Source organism: Balaenoptera physalus (genome assembly GCF_965194825.1).
Source record: "Balaenoptera physalus genome assembly, chromosome: Y".
NCBI lineage: Eukaryota > Metazoa > Chordata > Mammalia > Artiodactyla > Balaenopteridae > Balaenoptera > Balaenoptera physalus.
The window spans coordinates 10,842,779-10,849,816 of NC_138904.1; the positions used below are offsets into that span (position 1 = coordinate 10,842,779).

Sequence of the window (7,038 nt, forward strand, 5' to 3'; positions counted from 1 at the left end):
GTGCAATGAGCCAATTTACTCACTTAAAAACAGTCCAGTGGAATTCCTTTTGTTGTTAAACCTATTATTTCTCATAATGAAAGACTATGTGTACTAATCACAATATACCATTTTAAATTTGCCTACAGTTGCTAAAATTTCATGATACAAGGATTTTTTAGTTATACACCACACATTTTTCCTTCAGAAATATGACTGGTTGTTCTAGATGCTGTAAATGATATAAATGGAGTTCATACTTGCAAGAAATCTAAAAGATCAGGTATCCTTCACTTTCAGAAAGTTTTTCTGAGTACATTCAAAGGTATGTGAATTTTATTCATAAATTGATATATTTCTATTATGCTTCTTAGTTTCTCTGTATTTCATGTTTAACAGATGCAAAGGTATTGCACATTTCTAATACCTTATGCTGTCCAGAATTAATAACTTCTTCATTTGGACTGTAATTGAATTAGTCTTTGATTACTTAAATAAAGTTTTTTTTTTTTAATGTAGCAAAGTGTTAGTCTATGTTTCTTTAAATTTGAGTTCCAGAACCCAAAAGGACTTTCTAAAACCAAACCTCACAGAGCAAATGTTTATTTTAATCATTTACCTATTGTTAAAATTATATATTCAGTCTATGAGTTACTTACTATACTTTGAAGAACAGTTTGTTTAAGTACATCAAATAACTTATTTTAAAATAGAACCATCAACTAAATGTTTCTTTTTCACATTTTTTCTCCTTAATTCATAAAACAACAGACTTAGGATATCAACAATCATATTGTGGTTCCTATATCAGCATTATGACATATTGACTTTCTATAAAAAAAGAAGTTTAAGATTTTTCTACTTACAGTTTTCAAAGTGATGCAGTAATTTGGAACATGAAGCAATGTGCATGTCTTAGGATGTTTGGGTTTTGCTTCCTATTCCATATGTGTAATTTGTAGAGAAATTGCAAAGTAGCACCTAACAAGAGGAAAGTGCCATTGACTAAAGATGGAATCTTTTCGGTAAAAATCACTCCACATTTATGGAAGAATAAAAGAATAGTAGAATCAAAAACTGAAAACCTGTCCTTCTGAGAGAAGTTCTGTTCAACCATATCTTTTAGAGTGTGGACTCCTGGAGTTCAGAGGTGTTGCTTGAATGTTTTGTCTAAAGGCCTTCAGAGTTAGAACCACTAGGACTATAACCATTCACCCCTTATTCTATTTTGGCAGTTTACTTAATATCCTTTTCTCAGCAGTAGCAATACCCAGTGGACAGTATATGAAACATTTATGTTGTTCCTTGTTTTAAAAGTATAAAATAATATGCAATAATTGTAAATTACATTTAGCTTTTGTGACTTTAGGTGACTATAAAGGCTGAGTAAGTACAGGAAAATGGTATTATAAATTATGTAATAATAGATGATTCATTTCTCTAAGCTTGTTTAGCTGACAACCTAAATGAAAAGAATCTTTATACTGCTGTGACTCCAAAAACAATGAAATGGGCTGAGAACTGAACATTATATATGAATGAAGTAACCTCACAAAAAATGGCCCCAATCTTTTACTAGCAACCAACTAATGTGAATTACTTGTATTTTATGAAACACTAATTATACATGTGTTTGATATGAGTTAAGAAAAGCAGGTGTTGACTTGTATTTCAGGGTCATCAAGAAATGGGGACCTGGATTTTGTTTGCCTGATTTTTGGGAGCAACCTTTGCTACGCCTGTGAGTAAAGAGCAATGCCTAATTCCACAGCTTGGAATTTCCAGCTTGGAAATAAAAAGCTGCCACATATTTGGTAAACTTCAGGGTTTAGAACAGGATCAGATGTCCTCAAATGTGTCTGTGTTTAAGAAACTCTTTGAAGAGCTTCTTATAAAAATATAGATTCCCAGATGCCTCTGCCAAAGATTCTGATTCAGTATAGCTGGGGTGGGATCCAGGGCTCTGCATTTTAACAAGCACCCAGGAGATTCTATTGAAACAATTAGCTTGAAAATATCATTACCCATCTCTAGCTGGAAGAAATTTTGGAAGGGACTCTTGAAAGGCCTCCAGAGTAAGTAGTTAATCAGCCTTAGATACATATACAAAAATACCAGTTTTACATGAAATCCAATTTCTTACAAGTCTGTAAATATTTTCCTGCCCTCCAAACTGCACAGCTCTTATCTTTCAGAGGGTTAGATTTCTGTGTTAGGAATTCCCTTCTTGAACAACCTCGCTGTTCTCAGAGGCCTCATCCTTTTCATGCATGTGCACATGACTTACATGTTGTTGTCCAGAATCTTACTTATGCCCAATACATAAGTATATAGTTCACATTCAAATGTACCAAGGATGAGGAAGTCTGACCAATTCTCTGTAAACATAGGTACCTAAGGTTAGAGAGGTTAGATCACATGTCAGCAAAGCAGGCTCCATTTGCTATTCAGAAGTCAGCAAAGCTTCAATATCTATTTCCTCTCTTCTCTCACACCCACAAGACCAAGATTCTGTACTCTGCCTTCCTGAAATCCTGCACTGTGGCAATTCCTAATCCCCTGAGGGCCCCCGCATTACAAATTCAGTCCTTTATCTGCTCTTCAATTTAACACTCCTACTCTATGAGGGTTTATATCCAGAATACAGAGGAAAGGCAATTAGCTGACTATAATAATTCACACTCAGATGAGAGGAGTAAACCCTCTTATGAAATATGAGCATTTCAAGAGAATAGAGCCTTAATCAACTCGCTGGCTGAGGAGGATGATCTGCATGATTCTTTCTCCTCTTCCTCTCCCCAGCACCAGGACCAAACAGAATTCCACAATGCAGGCATCAATAACTTGGCCTCCACTTTTGACAAGACAGACAGTCCTGGTTTAGACAATTATTCAAGTTGTTTTTAATTTTGAACTTTTAATTTTTTCTGTCATAAGGACAGTGACAGAATAATTTTTTAAAAATAGCCTAAGCTTCATAAATCAACTGTTTCATTTTCCATGAGATTTACAATGTTTCCACTTTACCACACCCATCTTGTTTTAACATTCATCAAGATATCACACAGAGTTGTTTGTTGTTGTTGTTGCTGTGTTGTTTACTTTGCATGCAAATTATGAGTAATCTCTTTGGTACTTAAGCACTTATCCGCCTCCTGATCTATAAGGGAAGGTTTGTGAGACAGTTCTCTTCTTCTTGGTATTTTATAATTGTATAAGAGAATCATATCGCTCTTGCCAACATGGAGTGAATTTCAACAAGAAATGAAATGATGGGTGAGATAGAGTAGGATTCATTGACAAACGTGTAAGGAGGGGTGTCTGAAGATTACCGGAGGATAAATGTGTGCTGCTTTCTGCCCCCAGGTTATTTAGTTATTCTGGACCTCTTTAAAATAAGATGGCTCCTCTCCTACACAGTGTACATGTTCAAACTAAAAGCAGACCTCAAATACATTCTGTCCTATATAGATTTTTAAAAAGTAGTTTCATTCTCTCTTAATGTGAAAATTGCATATTGACTTAATCTCTTCCTCTCTCTCTCTCTCTCTACCTCTTCCTCTCCATCTCCCTCTTCCTCACCCTCATTCTTTTCCTTCTCCTTTCCACCTCCCTATAAAAACTACCGCCTCATCCTGGCACCCTGGTTATATCAACTTCAGCTATGAGGTAATTTTTCTCTTTACTGATTTTGACCATTGTCTGAGTTGACAATGCACTGGGTTCTGTAAAGAATCTCTTGATTCTTCATTCAAGATGTTTCTCAGTCCCACTTTTTCAGTTCTTACTACCAGCTTCCTGGTTTAAGCCCTGATGGGTCACCTCAAGCCTGCAGAGCAGTCCTACCTGGCCTCTCTGACTCAGTTTCTCCTCTTATATGGCTATAAAATTTATCCATCATGAACCACCACTCAGGGGAACTGCACAGTAAGGCAGAAATGAACTCTGGCTGAACAACTTTGTTCTGTACCAGCCTGTGAAACATGGGGAATCAGGTAAGATGTTATTTAAGATCCTTTCCAGCTGGAAAACTCCTAATTCTAAGATGTTCATACTCTATGCATCTCCCTCATTTGTCTTTACTGAAATATTAGTGACCAAGTGGTCTGTGAGACATTCTGCAGAGCAATGGAGAGCATGAGATTTCTGGAAATTGGGTTTGAGGCTCTCCTCAACCCCATACTAAGCATGTGACCTTGGGCAAATCATTTTCTCTCTCTAGAACTTTGGTTTCTTCATCTGGAAAGGGAAATAATGATAATACTCACACTTCAAAATATGTTTTGGGAGCAAAATAGTTAAGCAATATAAATGGTGCTTTGTTAAGTATAACTTGAGCAAGGTTAAGAATTGTTCATTGTATTGATAGCAAATGCTGTACTACTACATGAAGGAGTCCCCAGACCTGAGGTGAACCAAATACATACTGTTTAGAAAGGAAGGAAACTCTTCCTTCTTTCATAAGTTCAAATGACAATCTATGAGCTTGTTTACTCATACAAACTGAAGAAAAGTGTCAAAAAAAATTTGAGGCAAGATTTTCTGTTAAACCTTAAAAAGTTGACATATTTGACCTGAAAACCTGTGTTTCTAGGATGAGGGACAGTGTTTCTGCCTCCTTTCTCTTTTTCATTGTGACATCAAATCAAAAAAGTATATAATTAATGTTATATCACATTAATTTTCCGTTTTGTTTTTCTCTTGCAAAGAACAGCAGGAGCTGGGGAACTAAACAGACTTACTACTTTTGTAACCTCTGTCAAGCTCAGGAACCTCTTTAACTCTCCCTGACCTTGTCTGTAAAAGTGAGGGTGATGATACTTGCCTCAGAGTATGTGGGAAAACATAAAAAATGTGTGCCATGGACGTAAGGTAGAGCCTCACACATAGGAAGCACCTGACAAATGTTTACCTTATTCTTTCTTCCATAGAGCTCATATTTTCAGGTTGTCCGTATTGACGGGACTGCATCAGTGAGTGTATGTTTCATGTAACTAAATTAAAACAAATGTGTTCTAATGTCTCTTCTCCTAAGGTGCTTACCCCTCTGAAGTGGTACCAGAACATAATAAGACACCTGGTATGTAGATGTTTTTGTTCTTTATTCTCTTAAAATATTAAGCATGCATTTCAATTCCCTTTTAAGTGAGGTAACATATCTATGCCACATATAAACACTAATGGGAAATCTAGTTTGTAAAAGGTCATATCTGTATACACAGTTAGAAATTCTTGCACAGGAAAAAATGAATAAGCGTTAATATTGTCACAATGACAAAGAAAACATTGCTACTTCTCCAGCTGGAAGTGTTGATTAAAAAAAATGTAGAACATGAGTGTTGTGAGTTAATTTTTATTTGGGACAAGGTGAGAACTATAGCCCAGGAGACACATTTCAAATGGCTCTGAGAAACTGCTCCAAAGAGGTAGGGGGGAAGGTCAGTATACATGAGATTTTGGTGAAGGAGGAGTATATGCAATCAAGCACATATTTTTTGCAGAAGGTTGCTCCTAGTCATGAGGAGCAGACATGAAGGATTTTAGTGCTTTTCTAGATGTGAAGAGATGCAAGAACTGGGCTTATAAAATTGCTTCCTGAAAATAGCTAACCATCTGAAAACCGGTTGTGCCAGTTTTCCCAGAGCACAGAGTGGCTCATTCCTGATCTCCACCCTGAACTTCTTTCAGGGAGTGTTGAAGGTCAGAAGCTGCAGTGGCTCATAATTTAATCCTTGTAGAAGCAGATGGCAAGTGCCAATGGCAAGTGACAATTTGTAGGTGACAGATGTCTGTGGGGCTGATGGTAAACCCGACTCTTTGTTTCTCACCAGTACCCGTCCTACAGTTACGAACCCATGGGCGGCTGGCTGCACCACCAAATCATTCCCGTGGTTTCCCAGCAGGCTGCCCTGCCGCCTCATCACCACTTCCCCACGGTGCCAGCCCAGCAGCCCGCGGTCCCCCAGCAAACCATGGTGCCAGTTCCTGGCCAGCACGCCACGACTCCAAGCCAACCCCACCAGCCGCACCTCCCTGCGCCCGCCCAGCAGCCCGTCCAGCCGCAGCCTCACCCGCCCCTGCTGCCCCAGCCGCCTCTGCCTCCGATGTTCCCCATGCAGCCCCTGCCCCCCATGCTTCCTGACCTGCCTCTGGAGGCTTGACCAGCAACAGACAAGACCAAACGGGAGGAAGTGGTGAGTACACCGTGAAGTCGCCGCAACACCTATGAGAATGGTAAAGCAAGACTAGCCCCCAGAGTTCTCAATTCCCACACAATCCAAGGCCTATTGTTTCAGTAGTTATAGTTCAATAACTCTTAACCCTAACATGCATTGCAACTTTATATTATAAATGAACTTGCTCATCTATGTGACATTTATTGTGGGTTCAAAAGCTACAATTATTTTGAACTCTAGCTATAATATGAATTACTGTAATACATTCATTTTAAGGACAACAGTTCTCCTTATTTTTCAATAGTTTGACTAGCAATAGTGGTCTACCATTACACAGAAATATATAAAAAGAGTACTTTGGGGCTTGAGGAGATGCAGATATTAAACAGCTTAAAAAATGATAGTTGGAAAAACTCTTTAGAGATCTAAAGGAATATTATCTGTGTTAGATGGTTTTTAGTGAAATTTGGAGGCAGCTAAACTAGACAGACTTCTAGATTCCATTTCATTGCTAGGATTAAACATAAATTTTAGTAAGAATTTTTCATAATTTAGCTCAAAATTTCCTTCTGCTACAGGAAGTTTCTGCAAATAAATGAGAAGTAACCAATAAGGAGACCTTCATTCATTCCTACAAACCCTCATTGTTCTGTATTAAGTTTAGTAATTCTAAAATTTATAAATGCTGTTGGTGATTTGCTACTTAGAAACAGTGAGGGGTGAGGTAGAAATGACATGAATGCTTAGCGTGGATAAGTGGGTTCTAATGTTGTCTTTGCCCCGAAGAAGAAAATGGTATTATGCAAGTTATTTCAAACTTATAGATGTCTGTTTTTCCTATTTCTAAAATAGGTAAAAGTGATCATTTTAAAGGCTCTGTTTA

At 37.7% G+C, this 7,038-nt stretch overlaps 1 pseudogene across 1 annotated transcript; it reads left to right on the forward strand.

Annotated features, from left to right (window-relative positions):
* Positions 1–1,666: 1,666 nt before the first annotated feature.
* LOC309653343 (amelogenin, Y isoform-like) lies at positions 1,667–6,188 on the forward strand (annotated as a pseudogene). The gene is made up of 4 exons: positions 1,667–1,720; positions 3,602–3,648; positions 5,015–5,059; positions 5,811–6,188. The product of its transcript is annotated as an amelogenin, Y isoform-like (transcript).
* The last annotated feature ends 850 nt before the right edge of the window (positions 6,189–7,038 follow it).